This window comes from Anastrepha ludens, chromosome 4, assembly GCF_028408465.1.
Source record: "Anastrepha ludens isolate Willacy chromosome 4, idAnaLude1.1, whole genome shotgun sequence".
NCBI lineage: Eukaryota > Metazoa > Arthropoda > Insecta > Diptera > Tephritidae > Anastrepha > Anastrepha ludens.
Genome location: NC_071500.1, coordinates 113,849,553 through 113,871,205, shown reverse-complemented (window position 1 = coordinate 113,871,205; position 21,653 = coordinate 113,849,553). Strand labels below are relative to the sequence as shown.

Genomic DNA, 21,653 nt, shown 5'->3' with positions numbered 1-21,653 from the left:
GCCTGTTCAGCTTTTTAATTATAAGTACATAACATTTTTGCCGAATAAACGAATAAAGTATTCTGCTCACAGAATGAAATAATCTTAACAGAATGAAAATAATCGACTGGCCCTTAAGGGAAGTTGACAGCATAAAATGGAGGAGGAACTTCATAGCAAAAGAAAATCTGTAATAATGGAATAGTACTCGAAAGTGTCTGAAAAAATCATAAATTTTGTACAAAGTTAAACTTTGGGTTATATGGTTTTTGCTGTAGTAAAAAATTAGTAGTTTGTTTATAATTTTGCGGCATAGGTGCACAATTTAATACTTGTTAGGGCAAGTCTCCATTTTCGAGGTGGCATGTACCAAACGGGCATTTTGGTTTTTCGACAAAACTGTCGCCCTACAATCTGTGAGGATCTGAAAATATTTGCTGAAACAAGCATTTTTTGCAGATGAGGAAAGGTTTGTATGATTGGACTGCCCTTGGCTACACTGCTTTTTTGCAACCGAAAAAGGAAAAAAAACTAGGGAGGCATAAGACAAATATTTGAGTATTACTTGCGATATTTTGATTTACCAATCCGCTAAAATCTGGTTCAAGATTAGTCAATATGAAAAATCAAAAAATTATGACACGTTACAGAATAGACAAAATACGAGTTTTTTTTTTGTTTAAGAAGACGAAAACTCGATATTTTTATTTGACAACTCTCAAAGAAGTGGTTTTTAAATATATACTTACTATATACATAGGCAAATAGATTAATTTATAGAGTTCATTGGCAAGAGCGCTTTTTCCATAGTGGTTACCTTTTAAAGCAAATTACAGCCTTTTCCGAAAAATATCAAAAAAGCTTAAATTAATATTCGCTTCATTCAGGTGTACAAAACATAAAAGTTTTAGAAATCTCTAAAAGTTTGAAAATTGCAAAATTATCCACCAAAACATTTATAATTGTCTACCAATCTCTTTATTATTTTGCATCACTGTACGTCAGCGCCCCAACGTCATTAGCAGAGCAGCCGCAGAAGACGTTGCCATAAATAGTGGCGAGTGGCGTCGCCGTCGCCGTCTCAGTCACCGTCACTGCCTTTGTGTTTATGTTTAGACGATGACGGCCATAATGTTGCCGATACCGATGCTAAACCAACACCAACGCAGTACCGAGTGGCTGTCGGATGGTTATTGTGGCTGGCTAGCGGCTGGTTGTGATGATTCCCATAGTGGTTGCCATCGTTGTCGTCGTTGTCGTGGCCGTCGTCGTCAGCACAGTTCAGTTCAGTTGTTCACAGCCAAACAATTTTGTTTGTTTCAGTATGAAAATTTCTTTTGGACGGACTGGATGAATCCGGTAGTAGTGCGTTCGCTTTTTTCAGTTTGGTCGGTCGGTCGTTGAGTCGGTCGGACAGACAGTTGGACGTTCGAACATTACAGGCCTGACCTGTTTCACTGTTGTGGCTTTCGAACGCACAAACGACAATTTACGCTTTGAAAAGCGGTCTGCCGTGCAGAACGTCTATGTGACAAAACAACAGAGTGACGACTTAGTAAAGTGCAATTCGAACGCTTTTTTGTGAAAAGTTCTTCGTGTGATGTGAGAAAAGTGCAAACCAGATGTTGAGTAGTGTGCAAGAATTTGCTGAATCGGAAGAAAATTGTTAAACAGTCACAAAATTTGTGAAATTCGACGACATTTAAAAAGTGAGTGAGTCAACTTAGTGTGTTTTCCAAGGTGTGTTTGAGTATGCCAATATGCAAACAATCCTCGTCATCATCATCGCCATTATCGCCCTCATCTTTCAAGTCATTTGAGAACCTGACTGGAAACGCTGCTTCCTTCTTTGGACAAATATTTAGATTTTAATTTTATTGTCTAAAATTTGTTTGTGTGTATATGTATATATTTTTTTATTTAAATTGTGACCACTACAAGATCTCGAATTTCGAGCTTGCTCTTTGTACGTGTGTGCCTGTGTGTGGAACAGAAGTTGGCGTAATTGTGTCAGCCACAGGCGTTCAAGCGGTTCGCCTAGCTGGATAGCGGGCTGTCAACGGGCCAGTCAGGAAAGCAGGAGCCAGCCAACATACAAAGAAATGCACTTGAAAACTCTCATTCAATCAATAAATACATATGCACTTGTGCATACATTCAAATGCCTGCGTGCACACCCATACATACATACATACATACAAATGTTTAAACGATTGAGCGCCACTCTCGCAGTGGGCAACGGCAATTCAATCCAGTCTGGACTAGACTCGATTGCTGCTACCGCCACTGCCTCGTTGCATGCAATTGTAAGGCACTCGGTCACATACGCCATCCGTCACTCAGCAGCAACCCATTGGAGAAGGCAATGGCGTTGATGGCACAGCAATAATCGTATCCATTTTCGTTCTTGCTATCGTCGTTGTGGACGAGGAAGCTGGCTCTGTGTGGTGGTGTCTGTGGAGTTTACAGGAAATTAGATATTCACCAGTGCGCTAAGAAATGAAAGAAGCACAAATTTACGATTTACGATTTACGTAGCTTTCGTAGGATGCGGCTGGTTTCGGGCACACAGCCCCAGCGGGTGGAAGCGGTTTAAAGCGATAAAATCCAATGGGCTACTCAACTAAGAATCTGCATACAGCTGGTAATGCCGGGTAGTTTTAACAGCAAGTAACAACAGCTTTCCTTTACTTTACATCATTCTTTTGCTGCGGATAGGAAGTGAGGAATAAATATTCGTCGGAAACGCTATGAGTTGTAACTCAACGCCTAACACACACACCTTCAACCACTATTTTGTGTACTTGTGCCCACAATAAGGTTGGTTGCTAGGTTGTGGGTCTACCCACAGGTACATGCATACCGACTTGCCACTTAAAAATTGATTGAATTGCACAGATATTAAATAACGTCGCCTTTGACGTGTTTCCTTCAAATCACCATCCACTTGTTCAAGTCTCATGTACGGAAAGTTGGCGAACTGGCTGTCATTCATGGCAGTGCATGGGGATGGCGTACTGTACTATGTGTGTACGTGCGTCTGTGTGTGTATCGGATTGTTTGTCGAGGAAACGGATTTTTCATTCCTCTACGAAAATGGATTTTTCATTCAAATAAGAATTGTGTTATAGGCGGATGTATTGGCTGAGTTTGGCCGACTGCTGGGGGCGCAGGGGTGGCAAAAATTCGAATGCATGTCAATGGAGTGTCATAAAGTGTGATTGAAGTGAATATTTGAAGGATGAAAAATTGCTATAAAAAATTATGAAATGTGACGTAAAGTGTGGAATGAGAAATAAAGTGATTGGATAAGCATTAAATGGTATTTGTAATTAGGGTAACAGATTTGGGTAGATAAAGATTGGAAAACATTATAAGGTTTTCATGCATACAAGGACAGTTGAATTGGGGGTTGATTAGGGTTGATTAACTGAAACACAGGGACCTATTGACGAGCCGTGACAATTTATTTATTTTTTATTTATTTTAAGCATTTTTTCATGAAAATGTAGTTCGTTTTTCTACAAAATCCTACTTTTAAACTTTGAGCAAATTTAAAAAGACATATAAAAAAAAATGTCGGGCATTTGTTATAAATGTTGAAAAGTATGACTAAAAGTAAGAAAATTTGATGAAAAGTTATTAAATATAAATTAAATTAAGTTGTGTGAAATTAAAATTAATTTTTAAATGTTCACAAAATTTTCAACTTTGTAGGAGAGTGAACTGTATACATTTTGATAAAAAAATATTCAAATTAAATATGAAACAAATAAATTGCCAAAATTGTCAATAAGCCCTTGTAGAGTTTTTTAACGCAGTTGAGATGTTTCTGGCCTTCAAGCAACGTGCCTGCTCAAGACGGTAAAAAATGCTTACTTGTGCTTGCCACCTTTACACTAAACATTTGTCAGGCTTAACACACAGTGTAAAACATATATTCCACAACTGCCTATCGGCAATCAAAAGCAATTTTCTGCAAAAAGCTCCCTAAAATTTCTGTTTTTGACATGAAACTAAGAACGGCCCTGATTTGTGTGAAAACTTCGTTAATTGAAGTTAGATTGACTTTTGGTACCTTGCGAAGAAAAGCACCACGCAAATGTTTTCCATATTATTTTCGTTCTATGCCACCTCCGGGTCGGCAAGTGAACTGTACGAATGACATTCATTCGCATTGACAGCCACACAATCATTAAGGAATAAAAGTGTAGGACCAAAGAACGTTTGCTTTGCTTCGACAACTGTCAAAAACTAATAGAAATGTACTGCAATGAATGAAAGTTGTTCAAATAGCAGCTTTTCTGCACTCGCTTGAAGCCTTTGTCGGCCTTTGACATTCTACTACTAATAGAAATTAATATAATAGAAATACTATAGAAATTTTCAAAATAACGCAGAGTGGAAAAGAGCAAGCCTGTATTGGACCGGAACCTTTACATTACGATATATTTGACGTAGATGAAGTGTTAGAGTTGGCTCGCACACAACTGGCACAACTACGTTCTGAGTATTGCAGCAAATGAAATTCATGTCTATCTAAGGCAAACAGTGCATCACCAAATATGTGTCCAATATGCCAAAAAGTCGCTTCTTCACAAAAATTCGCTTCTTCCCAAAAATACACATCTTCAGATAGTGAACTCATCTATCGTTGCATTACCTCGAAGAAAACCTTTAGTGGAGCACCAATGTATGATAGGCAGGGTTTAGTGATGCTAGAAGAATAGCAACAAACTTGCGGAAACAGTCATGTCACTGTGTGCTGGAACACAAAAGCATAGAAAAGAATACACGCGCTTATGTGTTAGAGAAACCCCGTGCAACGCACTTTTAACTTTCATTGGAATTGGTCTTGGGCTGCTCGAAAGAGCATCCGCTCTTTATTTTTCTGTAATTTTCATTTGTGATCCCTGGTTCAGCTCGCTTTTCGGGATTTGTTATTCTTCACTCAAAAATTATGTCTCTTTTGCTTCTGTTTTTGTTGTTAAAAACTCGCAGTAGCATTCGCCTTGATTGGCGCGATTTTTCTGCATGTGTACCATATTTTCGCAATATATCATATCAATTTTTTGGGGGTATCCATTGAAGATTTCGAAATGATAGATGAAAAATTTCCTGACATTTCTATGAAAAATTACGGCTAAAGTGACTGTTGCCGAGTCATGACTGAAGAATTCGACTAAAAAACAAGCTTGTCTTGGTTTTAAATTAATTTCGAGAATGTGTTTAAGAACCTAATTGACACTAACTAATTAAAAAACTTAAAAGAAAAAACGTTTAGAATAACTTAAGAAAAAGAGCATTGATCTGAGTCTTGGGCTAATATTACCTTCGTGCCTATAATTTAACTATACCGTGGTTTTTATGTAATCATCTTATGTTAAGGGGGAGCACCACTGTGATTTTTCAAAAAAAATCAATTTTTTTTGCCTTTTTTTAAAGAAGATATATTCAAAAATATGCAAAAAAAATTTTAACTTAAAATCTTTTAAATTGACGAAGTTATACCCAATACAATAAGTGCAGGTAGGGAGTTACAACGGCCAATGAAAACTTTGAACTCCAAACGACTTTTCTGAACACGGTTTTTTTTATTTTTTGGTTTTTTTTTATTTTTTGGTTTTTTTTTTTATTTTGATGTACTTGTATTGGCTACAGTACATAGCCGTTTTTAAAAATTCCAAAAATTAATATTTTTTCAAGAAAAGGGTAAAAACACAAACTCATTTGTCAAACCTGCACCATTTCCTAAACAAAAAAAAAAAAAAAAAAAAAACCGCCACGTACGACGATAGCCATTGATGTATAGATTAAGAAGATTTTTGGTTTTTTGCTTTCAGATGATTTTTCGCCGCTGTATGGTGGCCACATTGCATTAATATTAATAACAATTCTAATTTTTAATATTTTTTAATAAAAATTTGTGTCAGTATAGTTGAATATATGTATGTTATATTAAATAAATTATAATTTGTCCGATCCTCAAATAATCATCCCTACTTATAAAAAAAGTTCATGAAAATCACTTAATTTTCACGCGTTCACAGTGCTGTTCCCCCTTAAGCTGCTTGCAACCTCAACCTAGAGGCTCCTTTTGTCAGTAAAGATCATCAACCCTGGGTCTATGTCACTATGTGAACTAACTCATCGATCTATAAAAAGTAGAAATTTGTAATGGTTCTAACAGCTTAGCTTAATAAATAGAATTTTAAGTTTTAACATTTGCGCTGAAAAATATAAAATTCCCACTCAGCATAGTTCATATTAAAGCGCTTTCCGAAAGCGCAGCCAAAAGAATTAAGAGTTCTCCAAAAATCATTTGGCTTTCCGCCTTTTACACCTTTGCGAGCGAGTAAATAAGTCTGAAATTAAAAAGTAGGTGACCCCAAAAACGAATTGTACCGAAAAACGTGCTGTGAATTGAAAAGTCTTGACAGTTGTATTTGGTTTACTGCTGCAGATAAACACTTTGCGTTTAAACAATTTTAAAGTGTAGTTGTGTGGCAACAATTTATCGAATGCAGCAGCGTAAGAAATACTTTATTTCGTATTTAATTTATATTTGGTTTACTGCAGCTCCGTTTTGTTATAATTAACTTGGGCGCTCGAAAGAAGATCTTTTTAATTTTAAAAATTACAAAGAAGCCACTAAAATGGCATAGTTTATATTTTTCATTTTGCCTGTCACATTTACTCAAACAGAAAATTAATTTATGTTTATTATCCACTTTCTTTAGACTCTCCGTAATTATTTTCGCAACTATCTTTTAAGGCACGCGTAAGTGCGTGTGTGTGTATGTACAAATGTTAAAATCGATTTAATTTTTCTCTCTTCAGCCGTCACAAAGAAATGTGTGTTTATTGGAAACTTTCTTTGGGCTCAAAAAAAAAAAAAAAAATTACACGCATAATCGAGATCGTTGGGCGTCTGGTATCGGCACAAAAATGCTATAATAATAATACCGAACAAATATTTAGATATTTACTATCTTTCCTATGCTTTGGTATTTATTGCATATTAAACCCCATTTTAGTTACAATCGCGCTGATTTTTTGCTAACTGATTCATCGCTTGGCTGGCTGGCTTCGCTGGCTGGCTGCATGCCTGCTTCACTGCCTTAATGACTGACTGTTGGCCGCAAGGCAGGGCTGAGATTTTACGCGCTGTGCTTGGCGTTTTCACTGCCTACTCAGCGATTTTCCTCTACCTTTTCGCATACCTACACACATACAAACATACATATTCAACATTTTCCCCATTCTCTTCATTTTGTGTGTGTTGCATTTTGAATTAGTTTTTCGGTTGCTAAGCGGTTTGATATTCAGTTAGTTAACATCGATTTTTTCTCCACAGCTTCTATGCAGTACTACTGCTAATATTACGACTATAATCGTTGTTTCTTGCTAATAATAATTTTCTTATTACTCGTATTAGTTTGCTGCAACTGTTGTTGCTGTGGATTCTGCCGCGCTTGGTTAGCGCTCGGTAGCGTTCCTGTTTCGCTTTTGCGCGACCAAGCAAAACGCTGCGGCCAACCAGCAATCAACCAACTGTTTGACTAACTGGCTCGTCTCGCTAACTGATTGACTGACTTGTTCGCTGGCTGGCTGCCTGCCTGACAATTAGAATTGGAATAATGGCACAACGCAGCTACAACTGCTAAGCTGACTGCCAGCAACGCGATAACAACTAAAGCAACCACAACAAAAGTATTGTTGTTGTAGCTAGCAACAGCAGCAGCAGCTAAAGCAGCAAAATTAGCGCTGCGAGCAACTGCAACAACACTTCGCCTATGAAAATAAACATTTCTGCTTATTTGGCGCTGTTATTTGCTGAGTTGTTCGTGATTTTCCAGTGCGCTTGCTGTAGCTGTTGTAGCGGTTATGCGTGTGTGTGTGGGAGTTTCGCGTTGCATGCTCTTTGATTTGCAGTCATTTACACACGCCAAGCAAACTCATTCTGTCGATCAGTCGATCGATGAGTAGGACAGAGGCGCGAACTGGCGTACTGGTGAACCAGCGCCAAGCAAAGGGCATTGCTTCGATCTTTGAACATTGCGAGTCGACAGCGGGTGGCTAATCGCACCCACCACTCATTCGTTGTTTACCACTATATAGTTTATAATGTCACCCCGTCACTCCGTCCGCCAGTTGTGCAGTCAATCGCTTGTTGCTCCAACCACTCAACTACATAGCCGATTTGTTGCTTTTCCATTACATTCACGCTGACAAGCATTCGATCGTTTACTTTTTATTATTTGTTTGTTTGTTTATTTCTATATCTGTCAGTGTGTTGATTCTTGCGCATACATGTCAGTCAGTTACTCAGTCACACGCTCCAAGCTTATTACGATTCGCTGCTCCTCACTCTGCGCTCGCCCTTGGATTATCGTCGTTCGCTTGCAATCACCGCCTCTATTCATGCGCCGACCGATCATCTGTGTGTTCCACTACCCAGGCCAGCACTACGAGCTGGCACATACCACCTGCCATGTTGCAAGTTTATTCGCTATGCACTCGTATCTCTTTGCTATATCTAACCGCTAGCAACACTCGTTTGCATTGCACTCTGTGTCATTCTACGTGCTCCGGCAACGATTCCGCAGCGCTTTTTTCTTTTGATCTTCCCGTCGGCTCTTTTTTGTAGTGTTTGCTCTCTTTCCATCGCTGTTTCCTTGTTTCTGTTACTTGCGGCACTGTTGTGTCATTAGCGTGATATCTTTTGTGCGAGTATTTTATCTTTCCGCTACCGGGCATAGAAAAGATCAATCAACACTGAAAGTAAATTAAAAGACTCGTTGTTATGTTTGTTTGCTGGATGCAAAGCATTTCTTAAAGCTTAGTTTTTGTTTGAATTCTGCTAGTCGAGATTTGCTGAACAGTCTGAGATTTTTCTGAACGTTTAGTTTTTCTATTCTATTCAAAGTAAATAAGACTTCAAAAGAGCTATTTTTCGTGAGGATGAGTTATTATATCTGACGTGACTGTTGTGGAGCCATGGAAGAAAAAATAATATTGATTTTAAACTAATTTCGAGAATGTGTTTACTAGCCACATTGGAACTAATTTTTTAAAATGCTTCAAATAAATGACTCCACTTATAGAATAGCTTGATAAAAAAACAAAAACAATTTCGTTCCAAATAGTATGGTGGTAAAAAGAAAAAAGTATAAACAACTTATACCAATTGACCTCCAGACAGTTGTTCGAGACTTTCGAAGAGTGGTTTGCCCAGGGTTTACATTTTCTCTTTCCATAAAGCAGGGCATTCACAGAGGAAATGGATAATCGTTTCCTTTTTCTCTGATTGTTTACAAATGTGTGTCTGATGCCCATTTTGGCTGCTTGTTTCCCGACAGACCGGAAGCCAGTTATGACTGCCGCGAGTCTCCAGGCGTCCCATCGTTTCATGTTGATCAATGTTGACGTTTGTATGAGATTGTAGGTGAGCCATAACGATTTGCTAATTTCGCATGTCGTCTCGCTCACCATCTCCGTCTCTCCATCCATCTAACTTGGGAGCTCTTTTTGATGCTTGTTAGTTTGTGTTTGTCTTCCATATTAATATCCACGGATTCGGCACGTGAAATAGCAACATTGCGCCGTGTTTCACTAAGAGGTCCGCCTTTTCGTTGACGCCGTGATCCCTAATGTGCAAGTACTCGGCGCAGGTCTTGGCTCATATAACGCGGAGGACAGTGCGACAATCATCAACCAGCCTTATTGCAATTGTGGATCCTTGGTAGAACTTATTTCGTGTGTCCTGGTCGAACGTCATATTCACAAAAATACTAAGTCTTAAAGTTTTTAATTTACTTTTCCTTCCCAAGTTGTTTGTTAAGATACTTCCACTGACCTCAACAGCAACGGCCTATCACTAGTCTACCTCTTCCACTGTACTAGTCTGCTGTTCGCATCGGTATCATTAATTATTATTATTTTCCACCAATCGTCAAGCAACCAGCTGGTTGGTCACATTTGTACAAAGTATTTCATGTTCTCAACTCAAGTTTGGTGTGTTGCGGTGATTTTCGAGCGGACCTCTGCAACAAACATTGTCGTTGTGTGTATTGTGTGAACAAAACACACACCGACCCATAGGCGCCTAGCAAGTCGAACCTGATCGTGTGATCATATGCACGCGCAACGACACACACACACAAATGCATACAAATGTATAGATATAGAATTAGTGACGTGAAGAGACGGCAATTTGAAGCGCATTGAAAGCAATTTGTGTGAGTGTGAATTTGTTGTTATTACTTTAGCCGCTCCTCAAGATTTGTTGTCTGACCTTTAACGGCCAATAGCAACAAAAACAAGTTTGGAACATACGATCGTGCAGGGAAGTTGTTAGCTGGTTCCTCTTTCTTTGTGCTTTATTTAATCTCAACTTAGTTATACGTTTGATTATTCTTATTAATATTTTATTAGTGCGTAAATGACTAACTAACTGGTTGAATGACGACTTGTTTTGAACATTTCAAGAATTGTTGTTAGTACAGCGAATATGTTAACAATAAATATTGTGTGCGTGTGTGCAAATGCGTTGATGCTGGCAAAAAGTGGCGCGATCGCACTTAGAGATAGGCGCTGTTGTTTTTCTTTTTTTACTTACAAACGTACATACATATTTACCGTAAATCGGTGTTTTTGTTTTTATTAGAGTCTGCGCGGCAATTCAGCTGGTTTTGCTAAAAATTAACAATAATGAAAAGTTAGAAAAACGAAAGAAAAAAAAATCATGCGCTTTAGCAGTTTTTAATTAAAAAATGTTTGAAATGCACGTTAATTTAATGCTTTTATTGAATTTCAATTTCTAAGTCTGTCTAAGTCTTTCCGAAAATCATTAGTTTTCGTGAGAAAGATCGTTAATCAATTTGAACTTTAATTTGATACATTAAAAGCAAACAAATCGCACAAAATTAAAACGAATTACAATTGAAATGCACAAGATTTGGTGGTCAAGAAACTCGGCAGGCCTGCGAATGGCTGATTAGTAGAGTGGATTGGCCTCCGCTTTAATGTTCCTTTCATATATTTTTGTTCATGCGATTTTAGTTTTGATTTTGTTTTCGTCTGCGGCCAATGTGCGCATTTTCGGCTCTTTCCGGCGCAAACGGTGGTTATTGAACTTGCTGAAGGTTACCGCGCAACAGCGCCGTTGGCAAATTACCGCTAAGGGACACGTCAGATTCGTCAATCAAACGGTTTGCCGTTTGACACTGCTCGTACTACCTCAGCTGTCACTCAAAAAGCAAGCAATTGCAAAATTACAAATTTTAATTTTACTTCATGAATTCGAAAATCAATTGATGGAAATGGCAGACATTTTAAATTATTTGAACTAGCGAGCGTACGACTGCAATTCTGGTAAAGTTGTAAAATAAATTGAGGCAAAGTGAATTTAAACGATTTAATTTTGCGCCGTTGGCTGCCCATTTACTCATTCACTCATTCACTCGTTTACTCAATCGACAGCTACTATTAAATAAACTAAAAGTTTCGCGCGAAAATAAATGCTATGCTGCTGCGCATCATAAAAATAGATGGGCTTAAAAGGGAATTATTGCGCATAAAAAAGCGAATAAAATTAGGAGCACGCAGCATTTGAAAAACATCGCAAATGTAATTTTTTATTTCTAATTTTATTTTTTGTCGATTACTTTATACAGTGCATCACAAAAGTTTTCGGATAAATAGTTTTTGGTACAGAAAATACCATCAACGTTTTCCAGTTTGCATTTTTTATTCAAAACCTTAGTCCATTACTTCGTTCTAACTTTTTATTGAAACGTATAAATTAGTTAAACTTTTAAATAAATATATAAGCAAATATCAAATACTTTAATTAATATTCAGAGGCACATGCTTTAAATTTATTAACTTCTCTTAGTACCTTTTACCGCTCTTAGTAGATATTTCTTTCCATTATTTTCCACTTTTCAAACGAATCAAAGTTTTTATATGGATGGAAAAAATGTTTTTGAACCCAAAATGGCAATAATAATTACGTTGTAAAACTCTCTTCTTTATTTGAAAACAAAATTTCTGATTACTTTTGAGGTGCACTGTAGTTATATTGTGTACTGCGTTCATTACAGGGTGGCGCATATGCAAATTTTGTGTTTCTCACTTTGTTTTTACAGTTTAAAGCGTAACTGCAAAAGATACAGACGCTTGTGCTCACAAAATTAAGTCACACAATAATTTTCATGCAACAAAAACTTTTGTAAAAATTTATAAAAATGAACCAAGTTTCTAAATTTAACAGTTTATAATTGGAATTAAACATTTTTTTTGTAATTTTTTTTTTAAATTTTTTTTTAAATTTTTTTTTTTAATTTTTTTTTGTATTTAATTCGTACAAATTTAACAATGTTCAAAATTTTCAACCTTTGAATCAAATTTCAAACGAAAAATTTTTCCTAAAAAAAAACAACAAAAACCATTTGTTTCCTAAAATTTTTTATCAGGATTTCTAAAAAATTTTCATTGTATCACGAAAACCTTATTATCAACCAAAGATTCAAATTTGTACAAAATTTCTAAAAATTTAACAATGTTTAAAATTTTCCACCTTTGAATCAGAATTTCAAAACAAAAATTTTTCCTAAATTTCCAAAAACACAAAACAATTTTTTTTTTTAATTTTTAATCAGGATTTCTAAAACATTTTCAAATTTTTAATTAGAATTTCAAAAAAAGAAAAAAATTCCAAATTTTTTTAAATATAGTTCATTGTATCACAAAAACCTTATAAATCGAAGCTTCAAATTTATACAAATTCAAAAAAATTAAATAATTTTTAAATTTTAACAATTGTAACCAGAATTTCAAAAAAAAAAATTCTAAAATTTTGTATTTCTAAAATTTTTTTTAATATATAGACAAGTATTACAAAAAGCTTATAAATCGAAGTTGCAAACTTTGTACAAAATTCACAAAAATTTCACAAATTTCACAATTTTAAATTTTTAATCAGGGTTTTTAGTAAAATTCTGGATATACAGTTTTATGGCCCAATAGTCTAGTAAAGTGTATGTAAGTGTGAAGTCCCTGGAAAATCGTGATGATTTGTTTTAAGTTTTTTGCGCACAAAGTACAGAATTTTCTTCCATAAAACCACTGGCATTCCGTTATGGAGAAAAAACGTAACACCGCTAGGAAAAATATGATCAAAAATCAACCAGAACTTTGAGGCACTTCAAACTTGTGTTTATTATGCTAAAATTTAATGGGCTATAAAACTGCGAAAAACATTTTTTTATTTTGATAAAAAAAAATTGAATTTTTTATGAAAATTTGTCGAAAGTTTGAAACTTTAGTTTATACGATAATTTAATATAGAATGAACTATATTTCTATTAAAACCGAATGAAAATTAAAAATACAAAAAAAAGTAATCAAAAATGTTGCAAAGTTCTTGTATTTTTCAGCAGTTCTCAAGCTAAACTAATAAAAAATCAATAACAATTTGTTTGTATCATTGTCATTCTGTAGGTGCATAAGTAAGAAATTTCTCTGCTTTACAGTGCTTAAAAATTGCTAAAAACGCAATTTTTAGCATTTCAAAAAAGAGACGTAAAAGTTCGTTTCGTCTAAAAATTCTTTTTTTCGTAAAATTGTCAGATGTCTAAAGCTGACGAACACAAATTTGGCTATCGTGCTGATCGACTGCGGTAAGAATTGTATACACAACAAACAAGAGTGTATAAGAAACAATAATGTATAAGAATAGAAAAGATACAGAATTCCCAACGCAGCTGATCTTTTCCACACATTTATCGCTCGTGTAATTGCTCGTGTCTTATACAGGTGAGGTTGTAAGCACTAAACAAAATTCTTCTTCGGAGGGAAAGAAAAACTTATGATCTACAGCGCCTTTTGAAGCCCTAATGCCACAGGAAGTTAAGATGATTTATAAAATGTGTGTCACAGTGGCCACTCGCTGCGGCTTCGTTCATGAGCTCTCATTCGTAAGAGCAGCCATTCGAAATTGTTTTTGAGAAAAACGATCTGCTAAGTGGAGTGATGTCAGACTTGTTTACCTTTTGAGGGTAATTTGTTTACAATTTGGCAGTGTTTTGTTTTTAGCGACTTCGACACGAATATTTACATATATCTATTGGGGTAAAGTAAGCAATTAATTGCAAAAACAATAATGAAAAAGATATTGGAACCATTTGTTTATAACGATTTGCTAAACCACAGGTTTCTCTTTAAGCTTTCTATTATTGTTTTTATCTTCTATTTGCTGTATTTTACAATTAAAACTTGGCTGCTAAGAAATTATTTCGTGCACGCCACATTTTATGGTCTTCTCAGTTCGTTTCTCGCTCCGCTGGCTAAATAATATGCAATTCAATTTAAGCATGGATTGAACTTCAGGTTGATCTATATTCTCAACAGTACTCTCGGGTGTGAAAGTGAATGCAAGGCTGTAGAGTTACATTAATCAAATCAAATGCTAATCCTTGTGCAGTAGGCTCACTAACCCGTCAACTCTTGTGAGGAGGAGATCAAATCTCTTGGGTGTGCAGGTAACATTTCTCTGTTCTGGGTTGTAGGACATAAAGAGAAATGAAATTGCTGATGAGCTTGCCAGGAAGAGGACTGAATTGGCCTCAGACACCTCCTACCAGGTCATCGGCATCCGCCTAAGAGTTGTTAAACGGGGAATTGTACAACTTATTTCTTAGGAAAGGTCAGAAAGGATGGAGCTCCATTCCTTCGTGTGCTATAGATGGAGCACTCAGAAAGTTCTGGGTACTCTACACCATTCAATGTCCAAACTCGTTGCTGTGCTTACCGGTCATTGGACTATCGGCACACACGCGGAAATGCTTGGTTTATCATTTAACTCTCATTGAAGAAGCTGTGAGGACCTTTCCGGGAAGAAGATTGTTGAACACTTTCTCTGTAAAAGTTCGGATTTGTCAGCAAGACGATTAAGGTTACTGGGTGCTCCTTTCTTCGGTGTGCCAACCTAAATCCCATCAATATTCTCCACCACATCAACAGCTCTGGCTTGCTGTAGATACCTGCCTGTTGGTCTCATAATGATATTGGAACAGCCAGCGAGGTACTTCAACCATTTCACCTACATATCTATCATACCTGGGCTAATATCCATGAAAAGCGAGTACTCAGGGCTTCTGTTGGATTTACGCGGCTTGCAGCGTAAGACAAATAACTGTAAGGACTATTCCAGCTCGCCAAACAGAACAGAAAATATTTTGTGTCTTAAATTCTGGCTAATGAAATCAACGTTCAACAGCCGTAAGTGCCTCTGGTAAAACTATAGATTATGTGAAAGCAACACTTGGACTATTAGCTCAACCTAAATTAATCCAGTCTCGTTCTTCTTATGCTCAATAAAAAAAAATGTGTGGTGCTATTTCTGAGTTTTTTTCTGTAATTCGTTCCAACATCATCAGTTGCGGCATCTCTTGTAGAACACCCTGTTTGCTTATAATCCACGTCTTATCGTGCAACACAAACTTCAGTTGATGGTCTTTAGTACTTTTTAGCCTTAATACACATTACAAGCGACAACCACATAAACCAGCAAAAGTTGGAAACTTGTCGCATGTTTCTGAAATGTTGGCTTTTCTTTGGTTTTTGTATATTTTTTGCTTGTGGGTAATTTGCGCTGCTGAATACTCAGCTGTTCAGCTGCCAAAGCCTAAACGTTGCCCGAGTGGTTGTCACTTATTTTTGTTGCGTTTTAAATATGCATTGTAGTGCTGGCATTTGGAACATTTTTTATGGCGATTTAATTTTTTCACATATTTTTGTTATTTTTCCTTGCGTGTATTTCTCGCGCTGTATGTTTTCTAAGTGTTAAAAATAGCATAAAAAAGCTAAAAGGTAGTGGAATATAATAAATGCAAAAAGCATTAACAGAAACCAAAACAAAAACAAAAGCAAAGGCAAAGGCAAAAGTTAATTCACCAAAACAATTAAAGCGAGAAAGAATAAAAATAAAACTTAAAATACAACAAAAAAGAAGAGAAAAAAACAACCATAAACGTCGACACAAAAAATGAAGCGAAAGTGTTTCTTTGGTGTCACCTGCCCGACTTATTTGTGTTTGTCTTCTTTTTTTGGTTTCGTGTGACAACAGCAAATATAGCAACAACATTGAAAACAGCGCAGAATAATAACACGATAGCACAGCGATGCCAACAACAACAGCAATGCTGTAACCGACATACGCGAAACAAATATCGCGGCGGGATAGCAAAAATGGTGGCAGTTCGCCCGTCCGTCCGTCACTTGCAGCTCTGGTAGAAAAGAATACAAAACTGCAGGAAAACGTAAATACATAGGAAAAACGCACGCGAATCGACTATTTTCTGCAGCTTTTAGCTTTTGTTGCTCTGTGTTTCGCTTGCTGCTGTTGCGATTTTGCTGCCGTCATCGGAAGTTCCGATATTGAATTGTTTGATGTGCTGCTGCTTGATTTCGTGCGCCTGTTTTTTTGGCAAGGAATTCTATAGTAGAGCGCTGACAAATTATAAAACAGCAACAACGCGAAGCGCATACCAGCAGCAGTTTTAGTGACTAATGGCATTGGCAGTGTCAGCCACAGCAGCAGCAGCATCAGCATGAGCAGCGGCAGCGGCAACTTACGCCGGAATGTCAGGAACGCAAATAAAAATGGACAGAGGGAAAATAGGCGAACTGCCAAAGTGATAAACAAATACAAACACACATAAGCGGACACTCACTCATACGCGTACCGAAAGTTGAGCGACAGATGAGTAGGCAAACAAACATGCGGGCCAAAAGAGGGCGGAAGCATGGACTCGAACTGGGTGCAGGGACTCTTGTGTTGTGCGAAAAGCGGATTGCCTGCTTGGGAAGCGCAAATATCGTAAAAAAGGTATGCTTGTGGAGGCATCTGCGGGCTGCAAACTGAGTGCATGCCACACATATTCTCACACATGCTGCCGCTGCTGACGCATATCACATTATAGTGCAAATTGCTGCGAGCAAACTGCTATTCAGCCAAGCAACCAGCTTGCCAACTAACTAAACAATCATCAGCAGCACACTTTAGTTGTTGGCCACACACATGCACTCCAATCCAGGGGCGAAAAAATGACATTAAACGAGTTGGCAAGCGAGTGATTGGGGGAGATAGGGGAGAGTGAGCGCGTGCACTCAAAACAGAGCGGAGAATGGGCTAATGTGCGAAGGGAAGTGCGGTTGCGCAAGAGTGGAACAGTGAGCCTTTGCCATAAAAAGTGTGAATGCATTTGAAATGGAATTACCAGATATGAAAGAGGATGGCAAATGACAAGGTTTGGGCATCTGAAGCAGAATTGTGAGAGTAATTTTGGCTGTTACGTTACAGGGGTCTCGGAAGCAGAACTGTACTGATACGTTTCACACGTATCCTTACGCTCTTTCAATTAGTTGTACTTCGGGCGGCAATGAAGTAATACGCAAAAGCTGCGTTGTTTTTTTCTTATATAACCAACACAATCCTAATTTTTTCGTAAGCAAACCGCTGTTACAACTACTGTTACTTCAGCAAATCAGCAAATTCCTTAAAAATTGCTGAGAGCTGGTTAACGGTCTGATGTTGGCCACAAATTCTGAACTCTCCAGCGTGGGTACGAAGAAATCAACGCTTTACTGAAAATAATTTCTAACTTTTTGAGTATGGTGAAAAGGTTTGTGGCGAGATGGTGGCCAAGATCATACCATTAACCGGCTCTGAGAGACTTAAAACTCTCTCATCAGCTAATTAGCTGACGTTTTCGGTGTCATGTCAGCGGCTTCCTTACGAAACAATTGAGGTTGTATTGCTACGAAAAACATCAATGCAGTCTCCGCTCATTTTACTTCGTTGCCGTCTGACCAACAGCTTATTGGACGAATGTTAAATGAGCGGCCAGAATTCTACTGTCAAGTCCTCGGTGACGTAGCAGCCAAAGTTACTCGCTCCGTTTTCCCATATCTTCCTTGCGTTTTGGGTGCTAGGAAACGGCTAGAGAGGTGTGGATGGAAGACGCTATTCTAATTCTAAAAACATGTAAATTGAGATAATTATTTCCAACTATAAGGTCAGCAAAAGCCCACAGATTGTATTATTTCCTTAGTGAAGAGCAAAGAAGATAAAAAATTCTTAAGCAATAAAAATTACTTTAAAATGACTTTACGAATGGAATGGTAGTCCAAATATCCAAACCATCATTCAAACGCCGAAAAACTCACGCAAAAGAAATTCATATTTTTCCCTAGTTCATATTTTCTTCAAATCTTCGCAGGTCATAGGTTGCTGGTCGCAGCATGCGTTACTTAAGTGATAGTTGGGTTTTTGAAACAGTCTTGATGAGTTGTAAATTTAGCTTAACAAGAATTCAAAAACCGACTTTGATGCACCGCAGAGCTGCTGTATACAGTCCCAGTGGCATGGAGCGGCACAGGAAGGCAATAAAATGCATAAAGGAAATTGGTAATGGGAAAGAAGAAGAAAAAGGCAGTAGTTATAGCGGCTGGTTAGTTGCTTGGCAACCTGACAAAGGCCTAACGATTTTTATCGTTGTTTTGTGTTTTTTGCCTTCACTTTTGGCTGGCTGACAGCTGCTGAGCGCTGGCTAAGTGCAAAGAAAGGTCAATGCAGGAAGTGTTGTGAGCGCACACCGCAGGAAGTTGCCACTTGCCACTTGCAACACCCAAGCGCAACACTGGGGAAAAACCATAATCGTATTATGAAAAAATCATGAGAAAATAAAAACCTGCGAAATTTTTTTATTGCGTTTTGCTTCCTTTTCATTTTATTATATTTATCATTATCTGCCTACCTGTTATGTGTGCCAAAAGGACACTTGCACACGTGTTTGCTTTAGCTTATACGCTTTGTTTGCTAGCTGTTGTTGTTATTGTTATGATTTTTTTTTCTTGTTGTTCATCCTGTTCTTGTGTATTTATGCAACATAAAGGCCGGAACTTACCGGATTATGTCCGCACTATTTAGCTCATTCGTTTGCGCACAAAGCAGCCGCCCCATAACGGCACTCAAAGTGTCTTCTTTTTCGCCGCTTTGCAGGAATTTTCCTTCCGCTTCTTTGTTCTTGTGCAAAAATGACGGAGCAAATAAAACATATAGTCAATATCTGAAGCGCCGCATTTAATGATGACAGCAATAATTACGAAAAAATGTGTCAATACTAATGTAATTACTGCCGTGAATGAGTTGGCAGGATAACGAGAAGATAAGGAGGGGGAATAACTGTGTATGTATGAAGGCACTCACGACAATTTAGATGATGAAATTGTGAGATAAGCTGTTGGCTACTGCGGGTGTGCGAGAGGTAGGGAGGCAAGTGATTTAACGATGATTCATAGATTCCAGAATGGCGAAGAGTGGAAGTAAGAGTAGCCGTATTTGCAAGTGATTTGGTTGTGAGTCAGCCACATTTCCATATGCGAAGAAAGTGAAATTTCGCTTAATGAGTTTTGAGGGTTGCTTACTGGGACAAGATTTTCGAACATAAATTAATTTTTTAAATGTTTCAAAGCCAAGACAGTGACGCTAATGATATGTGCGTATATGCAAATGTGCAGATTTTAGAAATTTAAATACGAAGAGTTAATGACACGGAGAGTTACACAGATGCCTTTATGGGTTTTGTATGTTTAGGTCAAACTGGCACTAGGCACATAAAAGTTGTTTCTAAAATATGATTAACTATGAAATTTGAATCTAATCTTCTAACCAGTGTTTGGAAAATGCTTAGAAGAGCAAATCTGCAGACCATGAGCTGGAAGTTCAAAAAAGGATTTTTATCGCAAGCGCCAGCATGTGAGCCAAAATATGCTGACCGCAAAACCGTGTGCTGATCTTTGCCTCGACTATAAATTACTGACGCTGTGCAAAACAGCGAGGATCGAATAAATAACTCTGTCGTTGTTCACTCTCTCTTCCATTCTATTTACTTTGATTGAAATTGGATAAAGTCTAAATAAAATGCCCATTTCAAAACTATTGATTGAAAAATCAAGTGTTTACCTATGTTCAAGGTGAACCTATTAAAGGTTGTGTCGGTAAATCAATTGATTTGGTTTTTTGCTATCGTAAACGTACAAATCATTGTAATATATAAGATATTTTTTTAATTTTTGAAATCGTAAAAGCGTCACATCCACAACTTTTCTGTTAATTTTCTGAATCAGTCATGGAGGTCCCATTTCGGTTCGTTTGTTAATTTTCTGTAGGACTCGCAGCGAGATAAGGTAATTGAACTTTGCCGATTGAGGTCTCTGCCGTGATCAGAATAAACACCCCTGTCTATCTATCTAAATATTTCTGCCGAAAGCTTAAAGAGTATCAGTAAAAAAAAAATTTTTTTTGGCGTCTACACTTTTGTTAGGTGTTTGGCCGCGCTCCTCCTCTTCATATTTGTAGTGTGCGTCTTGATGTTGTTCCACAAATGGAAAATTAGGTTTTAAAAGTAAAATAACGGAGTATAAATTTGGTGTTTTCAAATAATAGGTCTATTTATAAGTTCGTGCGGTTTTACAACAGATGGCGTAACTTGATTATTATTCCATCGATCCACATTTCCAAACATTCATTGGAGAGCTACTGTCGTAAGGCACAAACGTCAGTATAAGTTTTTTATTTGAAGCGTAAACAACAATATTTTTACCACACTTGAAAATGTCGAATTTCGTGCCAAATAATGTGTTTTTGCGGGGAATTCTTCTTCATTATTTTAATATGAAGAAAAAAGCAGCCGAAAGTCATCGTATCTTGGTGGAAGTTTATGGTGAGCATGCTCTATCTGAGCGAACGTGCCAGAAGTGGTTTGCACGCTTTAAAAGTGGTGATTTTGGCTTGGAAGACGAAGAACGCGAGGGTGCGCCGCCAAAGTTCATGGATACCGAATTGGAGGAATTGCTCGATCAAGATCCGGCTCAAACGCAAGAAGAGGTTGCAAAAACTTTGGGAGTTGATCAATCAACCATTTCCAAACGTTTAAAAGCCATGGGAATGATCCGAAAGGTAGGCCATTGGGTGCCGTATGAATTGAAGCCAAGAGACGTTGAACGCCGTTTTATGGCATGCGAACAACTGCTTCAACGGCACAAAAGAAAGGGTTTTTTGCATCGAATTGTGACTGGCGATGAAAAGTGGGTCCATTACGACAATCCAAAACGTCGGGCAACGTATGAATACCCTGGCCATGCTTCAACATCGACGTCGGCGCAGAATATTCATGGCCTGAAGGTTATGCTGTGTATCTGGTGGGACCAGCTGGGTGTTGTGTATTATGAGCTACTGAAACCGAATGAAACGATTACGGGGGATGTCTACCGACGACAATTGATGCGTTTGAGCCGAGCACTGCGAGAAAAACGGCCGCAATACGCCGATAGACACGACAAAGTTATTTTGCAACATGACAATGCTCGGCCACATGTTGCACAAGTGGTCAAAACATACTTAGAAACGCTCAAATGGGATGTCCTACCCCACCCGCCGTATAGTCCAGACCTTGCGCCATCCGATTACTATCTCTTCCGATCGATGCAACATGGCCTGGCTGACCAGCACTTCCGTAATTACGATGAAGTCAAAAAATGGATCGATTCGTGGATTGCGGCAAAACCGACCGAATTTTTCACAAAGGGAATCCGTGAATTGCCAG

The 21,653-nt window shown here is 37.7% G+C and overlaps 1 protein-coding gene across 2 annotated transcripts in view; it reads left to right on the top strand.

The window, feature by feature from the left end:
• The first annotated feature begins 1,225 nt into the window (after positions 1 to 1,225).
• The window catches only part of LOC128860653 (MOB kinase activator-like 2), a 99,998-nt gene continuing 79,570 nt past the window's right edge, over positions 1,226 to 21,653 (top strand). The window contains exon 1 of one of the 2 annotated variants that reach the window (XM_054098299.1): positions 1,226 to 1,688. The gene's annotated coding sequence lies outside the window, so the exon portion shown is untranslated. Of the gene's footprint in view, positions 1,720 to 21,653 lie in introns of both variants that reach the window. The other variant, XM_054098300.1, reaches the window with a different exon arrangement.